Genomic DNA, 15,410 nt, shown 5'->3' on the forward strand with positions numbered 1-15,410 from the left:
GACTGTCAGAAAGTGTAAAGCGCACAGTTGTTGCACAGTCACTTCGTAAATTTTTCATGCCAAATATTTATATACAAGTGTTTGTAAGGCATGCATACCTATGTTTGGTATATTATAAAGATATGTGTGTTATATCGGGTTTGTGGGTTCAGCTCTTCGTTCCCTACGTTTTTCGTTTTCTGGTTTCGCATCATCTCAAGCATTTCACAGCTGTCACATTGTGTCAATGCGCATTACAATATTGCAAATACTACATTACAATGCTTATGCATACAAATTATGCTGCCATCCACAGCGTGGTGTATATATGTATATGTATATATGTTTGCTTGTGTTTCCTATGTACCATATATAAACATATATAATAATATTCATATACATGTACAAGTATTTGTGTTGAATGCGAGAGTGAGTATTGCAAGTCTAAAAATCCTCTGAAGTCTAACAAACGGAATTCATAAAATACTGAGCAATACTCAGCCACCGATATCCATAAATATGTATTTGATGCCGTATATAGCTATGTATATATATGACACATCTACGTGTCAATTTGAAGTTTTCAAGTCAAGCGTATTCGCAAAATGGAGTTATGCAGAAATAAACGAAGCATTCATGCACAAAAGTATAAAACAATATTTCCATTTGCATAACAGCATTTATCAACGTCAGCAACGTACTGCAGACCAACATACGCTTAGACACTCCCTGCCACGCAACAAAAAATCGAGACTTATTTGGTTGAATCACATTTGCTTGCCCAAACTAAAAACGAATAAATGATATTTTATTCCCTAATTTCAAAGACAGAGGAATAGTAATTTAAAATATATTTATAAAATTTTATTTTGGTGTTTCAGCCTTAGCTTTTCATAATTTCAAGTGTCGTAATAAAATTAACATGGCGTTTTATCTAGATTCGTATTAAGGGTAGGTATGTACTATGTACTGTATGTTGGAGGATGGAGTCATGTGTAGAAGTTCACGCAAGTGAGGAAAGTTCTCTGATCGCCATTCACTTGGGAACGATTCTTTTACATATGACTCAAGCAGCTCACGACTTCCCGTCTTTGACCAGGTATCCTCTGGGTAGCCTAAGAACATCCGTTTGAAGGCGAGCTAAACTGAGAAGGCGAAACATCCCCTGCATTGGGTTGTGCGCTGGGTTTGGGAAACGTCACGTAAAAAAAACACCCCAATGAAAAAGCGTAAACAGCCTCGGATGAGAGACCGCCCTTTTGATGACGACCATGGCAATCGAAATAAGAACTATGATTTGAGGGCATGCACCTGGAATATCCGGTCCCTTAATTAGGAAGGTGCCGCTGCCCAGCTGGTTGATGTCCTCGTGAAAATAAAGGCTGACATCACCGCCGTCCAAGAAATGCGATGGACGGGACAAGGACAGAGACGAGTAGGTCCTTGTGACATTTACTACAGTGGCCATATAAAGGAGCGCAAGTTTGGTGTTGGATTCGTGGTGGGAGAGAGACTCCGTCGCCGAGTACTATTATTCACTCCGGAGAATGAACGTCTAGCCACAATCCGCATCAAAGCGAGGTTCTTCAACATATCGCTGATTTGCGCCCACGCCCCGACGGAAGAGAAGGACGATGTGACCAAAGATGCTTTTTATGAGTGCTTGGAGCGCACTTATGAGAGATGCCCCCGCCACGATGTCAAAATCGTGCTTGGCGACTTCAACGCCAGGGTGGGCAAAGAAGGTATCTTTGGCACTACGGTCGGTAAATTCAGCCTCCACGAGGAAACATCCCCAAATGGGTTGAGGCTGATCGACTTCGCCGGGGCCCGAAATATGGTTATCTGTAGTATTAGATTCCAGCATAAGAAGATACATCAAGCTACCTGGCTGTCTCCGGATCGAAAACCCACCAACCACATCGATCATGTTGTGGTAGACGGAAGACACCTCTCCAGTTTTTTAGACGTGCGTACGCTCCGAAGCCCTAACATCGACTCGGACCACTATCTTTTTGCAGCCAAGATTTGCACCCGCCTCTGTGCAGAAGAAAACGCACGTCGACAAACACAAGAAAGGATCGACGTCGAGAAGCTGCAGTCAGAACAGATAGCCGAACGATTTTCTACTCGGCTTGCACTCCTGCTCTCTGAGAGCACTCGTCAACAACTCGGTATAAGGGAACTGTGGGACGGCATTTCAAACTCCTTACGTACAGCTGCAACCGAAACCATTGGTTTTCGGAAAGTGCAAAAGAACAGCTGGTACGACGAGGAGTGCCGTGTCGCAGCGGAGAGAAAACAGGCTGCCTACCTCGCAACGTTACGATCGACCACAACACGTGCGGGATGGGATAGATACCGAGAGTTAAAGAGGGAAGCGAGACGCATTTGCAGACAGAAGAAGAAAGAGGCCGAAATGCGTGAGTACGAACAGCTTGATAAGCTGGCCGACAGGGGTAATGCTCGAAAATTTTACGAAAAAATGCGGCGACTTACAGAAGGTTTCAAGACCGGAGCATACTCCTGTAGAACCCCCAAAGGTGATCTAGCCACCGATGCCCAGAGCATACTTAGATTATGGAGGGAACACTTCTCCAGCCTGCTGAATGGCAGTGAACACATAGCACCAGGAGAAGGCGAACCCGATTCCCCAATCGATGACGATGGAGCAGACGTTCCATTGCCCGGCCATGACGAAGTTCGAATAGCAGTTGCCCGCCTGAAGAACAACAAAGCGGCAGGGGCCGACGGATTGCCGGCCGAGCTATTCAAACACGGCGGCGAAGAACTGATAAGGAGCATGCATCAGCTTCTTTGCAAAATATGGTCGGATGAGAGCATGCCCAACGATTGGAATTTAAGTGTGCTATGCCCAATCCATAAAAAAGGAGACCCCACAATCTGCGCCAACTACCGTGGGATTAGCCTCCTCAACATCGCGTACAAGGTTCTATCGAGCGTATTGTGTGAAAGATTAAAGCCCACCGTCAACAAACTGATTGGACCTTATCAGTGTGGCTTCAGACCTGGTAAATCAACAACCGACCAGATATTCACCATGCGCCAAATCTTGGAAAAGACCCGTGAAAGGAGAATCGACACTCACCACCTATTCGTCGATTTCAAAGCTGCTTTCGACAGCACGAAAAGGAGCTGCCTTTATGCCGCGATGTCTGAATTTGGTATCCCCGCAAAACTAATACGACTGTGTAAACTGACGTTGAGCAACACGAAAAGCTCCGTCAGGATCGGGAAGGACCTCTCCGAGCCGTTCGATACCAAACGAGGTTTCAGACAAGGCGACTCCCTATCGTGCGACTTTTTCAATCTGCTGCTGGAGAAAATTATTCGAGCTGCAGAACTGAATCGAGCAGGTACAATCTTTTATAAGAGTGTACAGCTGCTGGCGTATGCCGATGATATTGATATCATCGGTCTCAACACCCGCGTCGTTAGTTCTGCTTTCTCCAGACTGAACAAGGAAGCAACGCAAATGGGTCTGGCAGTGAACGAGGGCAAGACGAAATATCTCCTGTCATCAAACAAACAGTCGTCGCACTCGCGACTTGGCACTCACGTCACTGTTGACAGTCATAACTTTGAAGTTGTAGATAATTTCGTCTATTTAGGAACCAGCATTAACACCACCAACAATGTCAGCCTGGAAATCCAACGCAGGATTACTCTTGCCAACAGGTGCTACTTCGGACTGAGTAGGCAATTGAAAAGTAAAGTCCTCTCTCGACGAACAAAAACCAAACTCTATAAGTCACTCATTATTCCCGTCCTCCTATACGATTCTGGGGCTTGGACGATGACAACATCTGATGAGTCTGACGTTGTGAGTTTTCAAGAGAAAAGTTCTGTGAAAGATTGGCCCTTTGCGCGTTGGCCACGGCAAATATCGCATTCGATGGAACGATGAGCTATATGAGATATACGACGACATTGACATAGTTCAACGAATTAAAAGACAGCGGCTGCGCTGATGGGTCATGTCGTCCGAATGGATGAAAACACTTCAGCTTTGAAAGTATACGACGCAGTTCCCGACCTCCACTCCGTTGGAAAGACCAGGTGGGGAAGGACCTGGCTTCGCGTGGAATCTCCAATTAGCGCCACCTTGCGAAAAGACAAAAACGACTGGCGCGCTGTTGTTGACTCGGCTATAATCGCGTAAGCGGTGCCTACGCCAGCGAAGAAGAAGAAGATGTACTAATGTAATAGATTTTTGGTATCATATAACCAAACGCTACCTATGCGTTTAGTATGAAGACAAATAGAGATGATACTCGTATCTTCTTCTACTATAACACTATAACCGTGGGAAGATCTGAGTCGACAAAAAAACTTTGCCAGTTGTCTCTGTTTCTTGCGATGTCATGTTAGTTGTGCATACCAAGTATAGACAGATTGCTATCCACTTATTCCTTTCCTGAAAGACCTGGTGAAATTGTTCGCGATGTTCACCCATGGGTCTTTGACGACAAAGCATTCGTAGATCGCCGCAGAGCTCATACAGTTCGTGATTTAATTTTCTTCGATTTTATTTATCGCGATCTTGCATATATACGAGTACTACAGATCGGATTTGCACAATACGTCAAGTTTTAGACAGTGTGATTCCCGATTGTGCGTTTTCTTCAATATGATTCTGGAAAAGTGATAAGTCGTACCTATTGAATCTCATTTTTAAGGCGATTTTACTCCGTAACCAGATCTGTGATTAACATTCGTTTAACCCTGGTCGAGACCAACGGTCTGATACAATTAGTCGAGACCAATGGTGCTTGGCTAGGCCTCTATGTGTTTACATACATTTGTATGGAAATACGTGTTGTATTTACGCTCATATATGTACAATATAGATACATTTTTGAAATTTCTTACCTCTCGATTTGATTGAAATCAAATTGACTACCTTGTTTACGCTTGGCGTGGCAATAGCATTCACAAAAAATGTAACATTTTGAGAAAAATTTTATTTTTTCTTAACCTTTTAAAACGCTCTAGCGGCTAAAGTATTTGACGTAGGTAGGTCAAATAAATTGCACCGGTTAAGTAATTTAAAGAGCTTTCAGGAAATGTATAACTCGCCCCCAAGGCCCCACCGGGGGCGTGGCAATAGGCGAAAATGAGATTTCACTATGTACCCATTTGTTTCACTACAGTTGGGGGGGTTTGGGACCGGGGAAGATCAAAACCATTTACCGAGTTAGTTCACCCCTGGTGCTTTCAGGAAAGCGCTCAACCTTCCCTCTATCCCTACCAGAGGCGTGGCAATAGCGTTCACAAAAAATGTAAAATTTTGAGAAAAATTACATTTTTCTTAAGCTTTAAAACGCTCTAGCGACTAAAGTATTTGACCTAGATAAACATACAAACGAATTTGGACATGTAAACAGATAAATCAACCGTGCGAAGTGATAGAAACATAACAAAGTTCATATATTTTCATACAAAATATATGGGGACTAGACAAGCACCATTGGTCTCGACTAAGGTGTCCTTGAATTTTTTTCTGAATTCTATAGACAATAAAATTCTAGGAAGCTATCTGGAAGCGCAAGCCGTTTGCTACACTCTAAATATATTTTAATAACATTTAAAAACAAAATATGCCTGGCCAGACCCGTTGGTCTCGACGAGGGTTAATTTGGCCATCAAATCAAAATTCTTATTCATATTGGCCTTGAAGTGTATACGAAGGATTGTGACATTTAAATTCTAAGGAGTTAGCACTAACCTCTCATATCCGATGGATTGTTAGCAACTTAACTAGTAATCAGTATCACAACCTCTCTATTCTTTGTTCAACTTCGAGTTTCATTCAAGACGCAATGGATTTTGAACTGTCCAGTTCAAGTTTTCCGTATATTCTGTATTCTATTCCTTGACGAAATAGAAAAGATATCATCGATTTTGACATCAGTCAGCTGCAACTCATGATTCGACTATGGTCTACACCACAATTATAAAACAGGAATTGCAATCCTTATCAACCTAATATAGGCGCGCAACTTCAGATTGTGAGTTAAAATTTAACCGACGGAAGCGTACACTACAAATTTTCCTATTTAGTAAACGTTTGTAGATACATAAGTGTTCGTAGACAAGACTAAGCAAACTACATACACTGATTCTTATGGACATAAGGTTTTAAAGTACTTCGAACGAGCGGAGATGTACCAACCCACGTTGAAAATTGATAGAGTGATCTGAGCAAGGAGAGCGTTATCTCCTTAATAAAGCAGTGAAGGTGCTTGAGATCATGATTGCTTGCCAAAGTCATACTCTGAGTGACTTATTCTAATAATAATTGACCAGCCGAAAGCATTTATTCATGTAACGCTACTAAATATAGAAAAATATCTATAAATAGTTAGGAAAAATCTTCTGAACCATTGAGCATACGTACGACTAACAACTAGTGCCAGCGGTCTTTCAAGGGCTATACTCAAAACTTAAGATTTTCTATATTTCAAAAGACTCTCATTGACCACAGTGACTTTCTTTCATGCTTTCATGGTGGGCTAATGGCCGGATAGCGCTAAAACAGATAATGCTAAATATAGTGGAGAAGAGAGTGAAGTGAGAGTGACAGTATACATACCCTACTAACATAATTCATCAATAGTAATATATATATCAATATCCTTGATTTTTTCACTTTTGCGAAGACGTGGTTGTTGGTTTTATTATATCTTATATTAGCACCTATTATAAATTCTCAACCGATTTCTACATAGCTTTTATTTAACAGCCTTTTACGGTATACATAAGCCCCGCCATTCACTACTGCAGAATGAAAGTGCCAGAAAAACGGCATGGAAATATGAATCGTTGCAAGTTATTACAGTTATGAGAGCGGCGTAGCATTAAAACAATTCGAATTCGAATATGAATAGCGTAAAAGGGAAGAAGCGCGTTAAAAAAAGATATTTACATTAATACTTCCGCTGCTACGTAATCACTTCTGTCTTACCGCGCACACAACAGCACACCAATATAGTACATACATGCACATATAAACGCGTGCATTAACCGCAAGATTAATGTAGTAATAATTTATTGTTGTAAGCGAAAAGCAATCGCTCTTTGGCCAGCAATTCTCCATATCTGAGCGATTAAAGTACCAATAATAAGTCACAGTAATATTTCCCTTTAATTTCCTGTAAGATCTCGGCGCTTGATTGACTTTTAAATGCAATTCTGCGTATGTTAACTTACACACACACATGCGTTTGCGAATGAGCGAACGAGTGGAAGATCGGAAGTGGTCGCGCTTATTAAATATGTATAACGCTCTTAACTCTGGAGCGGCCAGCAGAGCACAGATAAGAGGTTGGCCATTTTCGTTGCAAGTACGAAGCAGACCGACAATCGGATTGCAGCCTAATTAATGCCCATTTCACTTTTGAAGTGGACGATCAAGCGCGTGCAGCCATATGCAGCCGGGTTAATACGCTCGCTGCTCTCTGTACCGTGTGTGCGTGTCAAGGGCCAACATTCGGTTTAATGCACTTACAAATATGAAGCTGCGAATTAACTGGTGAAATAAAGCTGAAATAATTTGATTACATCTTCAAATAAAGCAATTTTTTTTGCAAAATTTACTAAAATTTGTATTAAAAATAATTACTTTTTTGAAGCTCTGTTATATTGAGGGGTCTAAGCAAGACCATTTATAGCTTTAGAACGTCTGAAATGATTATTAAGACTTTGATTATAATACAGCATGAGCGAATAATTCGGCAGAGTTTCACCCTCCTTCAGATTGTTGATGGAGGTTGCACCATTGAAGCCCCAATAACCAGACCAAGTAATAGGGTATCTAGAGTGTACCAGCGTCAAACATTGTTGTTAAGTGGTGTATTAAATTTCATATCTATCTTTCAATAAACATGTGAAAGTTTTGAACCGTTGTTTAGGCGGTAGATGTGACTATTTTGGTCCGATCATTTTGAAATTTCCTCGATTGTACGAATTTAAAGCTATTTTAAGTACTTCCAGTTAGTAAAAGTCAGATTTTATTTCAGTTTGTATATATTTCATTTGTCTATACTGAGCTTAGTTGATAATAATGATCTTGTATTTTTGACTAATATGCCCACAGCACTTAAGTATTACCACTAAGAGAACCTCTCACAAAACTTAATAAAGTCCACCTTAAATAAATTCATTAACCCCAAATACCTCCGCGAAGAACAAAAGCTAAATAGTTACAACAAAAATTGAGTTTTAAAAATAATTAAATCCCAACATACATAGTGTCAGGGTTGAAAAAGTCAAGCCAGCTCAGTGCACAAAGGAACAAATTGAAGCGACGTAAAGCGAATGCAGCGAGAAGTTCGTGGCTGTTAGACGCGCTGCGAAGAGAATAGTTCGCGTTGCCGTTGGCGTTAACATTGGCTGCGCTAAGGCAACGATCAAAGACATTTCCATAATTGCTTGTTGAAGTTGCGAAAAAGTGCAACTCATTTGCGTAAGAGCAGAAGAAAATTGGTCGATTGTAGCTGGAAAAGGCTGAGATTACTCGCTGTCGCATGCCGCATGCCGCACCATTCAGCGCTGAGCTGGACGAAGTTGGGGCCAAGTCGAGTGAAGTTGAGCCAAAGTTATGCATGTGCACTTATTTGCATAATTTCGCATCCGCTTTAATTCGCCTGCGCGCACAGCAAAAGCAAGAAGCCAATAATGAGTGCTATCAGAAGACGTGGCGTGACACACCTACCAGCGAAATAGCTTGTATCACTTTTTCTAGTATGCGCGCGTATTAAGGTTAAATTTATGTTTTCGCTTTTTTTGTCGCGTTTTCGACTCTCCACGTTTAAAAACAATAAATAAAAGGGTTATTATGCTAACAAATCTTCAATTTTACTTGGAATTTTTTATGCAGAGAGAAAATGAGATAAATGTCCCTTCATTCCTGTAGATAAATAATTACAAAGTGAAATGCAACAACTCTCTTGGCGAGTAGAGAGATAAACAAAAATTTGTTGGTATTGTGGATTTCAATGCTTTGCATATTATTAATTTTTAAGATTGATAGGCTCGACTCTCAAAAATTTCTCTCTTTCTTCAATACCTGCAAGTATGTTTATTGAAACGAACTGTCAATTGAACAATTGGCTACATGGAACTCACGCTCGCACATTAGCAAAATGAAATGGCCACCGAATGCCGATTTTCCAAGAAAATTTCGTTCAGAGGTAGAACTCACATTTATATTTAAAGGTAGACCAATAAACTAATTTTTCGCATTTGAAGCGATAATAATATTACATCCATTGTGGAGACGCCTTATATCCGAAAAAGTCACTGTTTAGTGTGCTCTGTAGTCACAAGGAACCATTGTTCCATATTTCTTCTAAAATTAGTAATGTTACAAATATGGGGAAACGCCAAATCTCCATGATTAATGAATTCTTCGTACCTGAATTGGATGATATTGATATGGATGACTTTTGGTTCTAACAAGACGGCGGCTTCAACCCGTGCAATCAACGAAACAATTTAAACACATTTTTGGTTAGTGCATCATCTCGCGTCGTGCGTCTGTGGTTTGGCCACCAATATTCGCGAATTATGTAAAGTTGCTTGTCTAGGCGGAGAACCCGAGATGGTTTACACCTTGGTAAAGAATATTCGGCGCATTATATCTCACATACGACACCAATTGCTGCATAAAGTGGTCAAAAATTGTGCCATTTATTGCATCCTGCCGTGGTAGTCCCTTATTGCTAGATTTTTGTCCGCTATGCTCCTTAAATAATACCAATTTTGCTCAACTTAGTATTAAAATAAACTCTAAAAGTCAATGTAGCCTTCAAATTAATGACCCAAAAAATGTGGTGATCTTTGTCAGGAGACCGTCTATAGAAATAAAAAACCCTCATATTACTAACTATAAGGAGATTTCATACCATGATTAAACCAATTCCTAAATATGCTAAATTTATATAATTTTATACAAATTACTTGAAAATTTCTGAAAAACCTATAATGACACAGCGTTGTGTATGCCACCATTTCAACCCATATTCCGGTTCATTTGATATATTGATTTGATTTGTCTCCTAGCAATTAGTTTAATTTCTAACTTCATCTAATGATTTATAAAAGTTTATATTCGCATTAGTTCAATAACATGCAGCTTTATTCCAACCTAAAGCACTTCTGACCACCATTGTCGTTATCACCATCGATTTCAATTATGTATTCCGTAAAAGCAGACTTTTTCTCGCAGTGACTCTGTTTTACGAAGGATAATAGCAACGGCCCCGCACATTTTCAAATTTCTATTAATGAATGCTCTGATTTAGTCAAGGCATAGAACTTGCGTAAAAGGATCGACGTTGCAGAAAGCTAAGGCAATTCGGTTGGTCAGCAGAAAATAAAATAAATAAAAATAAATAAAATTCAATAAAAATACCGCAAGACTTTTTTGACAACACAATATTTCAAGCGAAAACCAAGTATGTATACGTCTAAGAAAATAAATTAAAGTCCAACATATCGGAGAATGTCAATGAGTTCACCACCTGTAGTTCACTAATCTAATTCAATTTTTCAATTTTTTAATTGCGCTGGTCTTTGTTTGTTATTCAATGGATAATACATCTCTGCAGCTGCTAAAATTGTTTATATTTATATGCGCACAGTTGTAAGCTTTTAAAGTTCACGTTAGTTTTAATATAGATTGAGTAATTTTATTCTGGCCTTTGGCATAAGCCGGTAAAAGAGCCTTCCCCAGAACATCTTGAGAAAAAAGCACTTTGCGGTGTTCACCATAAGGGGGTTACATCGGTTTCACAGTTTCAAAAAATCGACTTTTTTCTCTTATTAAATTCTATAACATCCCTAGAATATTGTCCTAAATTTTCAAGTTGATCTGACCAATAGTTTCGGAGATACAGCCTTGAAAAGGTGGACAGGTGGTCTGTCTTAAGTTTTAATATTTTTCAAAAATTGTAGGAAATAGCAAGTTTAATAAATTTTCTGATTTTTTTTGTTTCAGCTACCCATTCGGCCGGAGTCATGTTAGCAGTGGAGGCACATTTTGGCACCCCCGAAGACAACACATAACTCCATTAGTTTTCAAATTTTTGAAAAAGAAATCTTAAATATAACTTAAAATATACCTTATTACGCCCAAAGAAATTTGAAACATTCAATTGAGTATTTTCTTTTAAAAAAAATTCACGAAAATCGCCTAATATTTCATGCGTTACACTCGCATAGACCCATAGAAAGAAATCTGTTTTTTCTAACTAAACTATTCTAAATATTTTGCACTAAAAAATTCCGCCATTTGTTGGGTGGAAAACACCCTTAATGTAAAAACAGAACTTACTAAACGATGGGGTTAGGTATTTTATAGTCAAAAATTTGTACAAAGTTTGAAATGAATCGTTTCGAATTCGCAAAAAAAGCCATTTATTTTGCCATGAAACTTTAACCCTCTCTTAATAAATTGTTTCTGCGCATTTTGTGGATTTGTGTTCGTGTTGCTTCATCTTTGAAGTCAATCTTCCAGATAATGGTAAATTTTTTGTGTTCGCCGATATTTCATGGCATATGAGGGCTGTCCGATAAATAACCGACTTCAACGTGAAGCTAGCGACACATCTGAAAAAAAAGTTTCTACTTCAAATTGTGCATAAGTATTATAATAGCTATAATACTACGCTAGACCACAAACGTGGGCGCATCAACATTTCCAGCGCTCTGTTGGCTCAGTTTAGAGGCAATAGACCGAGTTTTGACGCCGATTGATAACTGTAGACGAAACTTGGATTCATCATTATACGCCCGAAACAAAAATCCAATCTAAACAGTGGATTGAAAAGGGGGAACCAGCCCCAAAAAAAAACCTGAAGCTGTGTATTCGGCTGGGAAAGTGATGGTGAGTGTTTTTTGGGACAGCCATGGCCAGAGATTTTCGTCAAATGAGGAGCAATCTCTTTCGTGGACTCGTATTTTGCAGACAAAGACGCCAAGTACTATTTGGAAGGGTTGCAGAGATGGGAGCATCGCTGGGAGAAGTGTGTGAAGTTACAAGGAGCCTATGTAGAAAAATAAAAAAAAAAAATTTGAAAAAGTCGCGTGCATCATGGTTAGGTCGGTTATTTATCGGACAGCCCTCGTATATGTTTTATTAATACTATCTATTACGGAAATTAAATGAGTAAAATAAACTCCTTTTTCAGGACTTAAAGATTTTGCTCTTTGTGGTTGAAACGTTATGCTCACAACGCACTTTGTGTTGCCAGCGTAGATCTATATGTACAACAGTGGAAAATCCAGATGTGGCAACAAAAGTTCAAAAAATTGTCGAATGTAAAACTGAAGTGCTATACCATAACCCCACTTTGGCTTTGGAAGTGCGGAAGTTTTCGGCACCCAGACAGAAAGCTGCAGGCAGATTCGGTTTTTAGGTCTGAACTAAATTTTTAATTCTTATTACTTATACGAGATTTTTTTCTAATTCACATGTCATACTTGTAGGTCCCAAATAACACGAGTTAAACACTTTCGATGTCTCATAACCCAATTATTTCGTACGCATGCATTTCATGAAATTCGACTCGATAATGAACAAGATTAAAACAAATTCTTAAAGTTAATGGAATAATTATCAATAATTCATAAGTTCGTATATAGCAATGTGTCCACTAATCCTCAACTAATATATGCAATCTTCAATCTCCGATTACTACAAAATGAATATTTCACTTTGTTATTGTAATTTTTATTTCACCACTTCCAGTTGTTCGTTCAACCATTTGCTTTGGGCCGAAGTGTTGCAGCCGTAAATAACAATTTAGCTTTGTACAAATTTAAATTTTAACTAAAACTTTCTGTTCCGAACTTTGCCGAGCGCTTTCTAAGCAACTAAAGTGTGTTTAATAAAAATAATGTTACCAAGCAATTTGCCAATGCTAAATTGGCAACAACTCGCGGTAAATAAAATAAAATACAACAACGGGAACTACAGCAACAACAGCGTCAAACGGAATGGCAACAATACCACGAGCGCGGCAACCTTAAGGAGCAAAAAATTAAATTTCCCTCGAGAGTCGACCCTCAACAAACTTTGCACGCTCCCAAACGACGCTTTTAATTTGGCTTTAACACAAGAAAACACGAAAATTGCTGCGCTCATCTAAAGTTATTTTAACATCACTTGCTAGGCGAACAAAAGGCAACACAAACAACAAAAACAGAACGAAAACAAAACCGAAGCCGAAAAACAACACTGAAAAATCGACAACAAATACAACAATGAGCCAGAATTTTATTCACGACCTCAATTTTTATAAGCAGTGCCTAACTTTGTTATTTCCCTACGCTTCAAATGAAAGAAAAAATATAACAAAAACAACAGTAAATGGTCGCTTATCGTTGGCGTTTGGAATGACAACAACAATAACATAACCGAATAGTATTTAACTTCCTTCGCAGGGGAAGTACATTTACGCTGGCCTGCACACAACCCCCACCGCACCGCTTCCACACTCAGACTCAGAGATTTAATACACCGCTCACTTACATTTATAGCCATCGAGTGTGCAACCTTGACTCGCTTTTGCTCATTTGATTCAATTTTACGATACCCTGACCCCTTTGCCTGCACGACGATATGCCAACAATTTGCGCTAAGCTGTTGCCGGTGGAGAGCGCGCGTAGCAGGGGCGGCTGCGACGATGCCGGTAGACAATTGTACAACATAAATTTCAGCTGCGCCATCAACTAAAACGGAAAATCGCTGCCACACACCACCCCAAATTCAATGTTTGTATGTATGTGTGTGCACCAGCACGCACACCGCCGCATTTAGTGCAAACCATTCTATATAAAATGAGGTGAAAAATAATTGTAGGCATTTTATTAAATTGCTTGAATCTTCAGGCGCCGACGTGACCCATTCAATTGCACAAACCCTCGAGCCAGGCACGTCGCTGGCTTCTGCTTAGGCAGTTGAGCGACGCGAGCGGAGGCGGCATTTCGCAGCGAGAGACAGCAGCGGTCCATTGCAGTTGAACGCATACAAGCGTTCGCTTAAGATATTCCGCTGGTCCGCACTTGTGAACGCTTAAACCCCTTTAGTGGTACGTAATATTAAAGTCCAACGGTCGTCTAAACGGTTGGAGGAGCAAGCATCAAAGCGCTTTCACTTAAGCACTATAAAATCTAAATCACGTTTTGTGGAACCGTGAATCTGTGTGAGTGTACCTGTGTGTGTTTGTGTGCGTGTTTGGGTGGTAGTGCACTGAATCAGCCCTGAACCCTTTATAATTAAAAATAAAGTGTTTCCCATAATACGCCACTCGGGGCAGCTTTAATGGCGGCACAAGCAGTACGAACTAATACAAAAGCCCATTACTCAACGTCCAGCTGGTCGGGCGCTCGTAGGTGTGCGAGATAGTACAGCTAAATTAGGTCAAGCTGAAATGTGCGAGTGCATTGAAGTAAACGTGAGATCTCTTTTAGTTGGTATTTACAGCCAAATACAGCCAAGTACAAAGGTGCGTCTCTATGTACGAGCTTAGATTTATTTAGCTCGTGCAATTAAGGCATTTAAATTAAGCAACAACTTTTACTACGGTATGCAGCATTATTATCATAACATCTGCCGTAAATCTCTAAGCGAACGCGTAGCTTCACTTTTCAGCCGAATTCATTAATTTATAGTAGAGCATTGCAAACTGAAAGTCTTTCCACGAATTACTTGTTTTATATACTGATCATCAGTGTCTTTATTTACATTTACCACTACTCTTATTCTGATTAAGGGAACGATGCTTCCTTTGTTTCCCAAAGGATTTCTCAAGTTCATTGTTGGCGTTCTGATATTGCGAATACTCAACACATTGGTTAAAATATCGAAGTTATCTACAGGATTCAGGTTCTGGGAATCAAGCCAAAGAGGAGAGAGTGTTAGATATGTTTATTTCAATTAGCATATAAAGAGTTAGTAGGTATCAACGAGGACAATTTATTATAAGTAGAAGTTTCCTTGTAGCATAGATATGAGGAAGATTGAAGACACTTTTCCTCATTGAACTGATAATCTCAAATCCCCGTTAGCAGCAACTACCAATAGGCAAATTTATTCGGGCTTTAGCTTTGGCGGTACCACCGAGTAAGAAAAAAAAATTTGGCAATTTTTGGAAATTGTCTAAAAGAAAGAATCGTCCCAGTGTTTTCTCAGGAACTGTACCTACTGATTTTGCAAGCCTGATTTTTAAGTATCTTGGTATTCATACCTTTAGTGGTAATGCAAATCATAGGTTCAAGAGCTTTGGTGGATGATTACAATTTTTTGGCATTGTAAAATTCAATACAGGGTTTATTATGAAAGTTATATGACTGATTTTCTTCCACCGACTGTATTCGGTAGAGGGCCTTCCTAGCTAAAGAAC

The sequence above is a fragment of the Bactrocera dorsalis genome, chromosome 1 (genome assembly GCF_023373825.1).
Source record: "Bactrocera dorsalis isolate Fly_Bdor chromosome 1, ASM2337382v1, whole genome shotgun sequence".
NCBI classification, from domain to species: domain Eukaryota; kingdom Metazoa; phylum Arthropoda; class Insecta; order Diptera; family Tephritidae; genus Bactrocera; species Bactrocera dorsalis.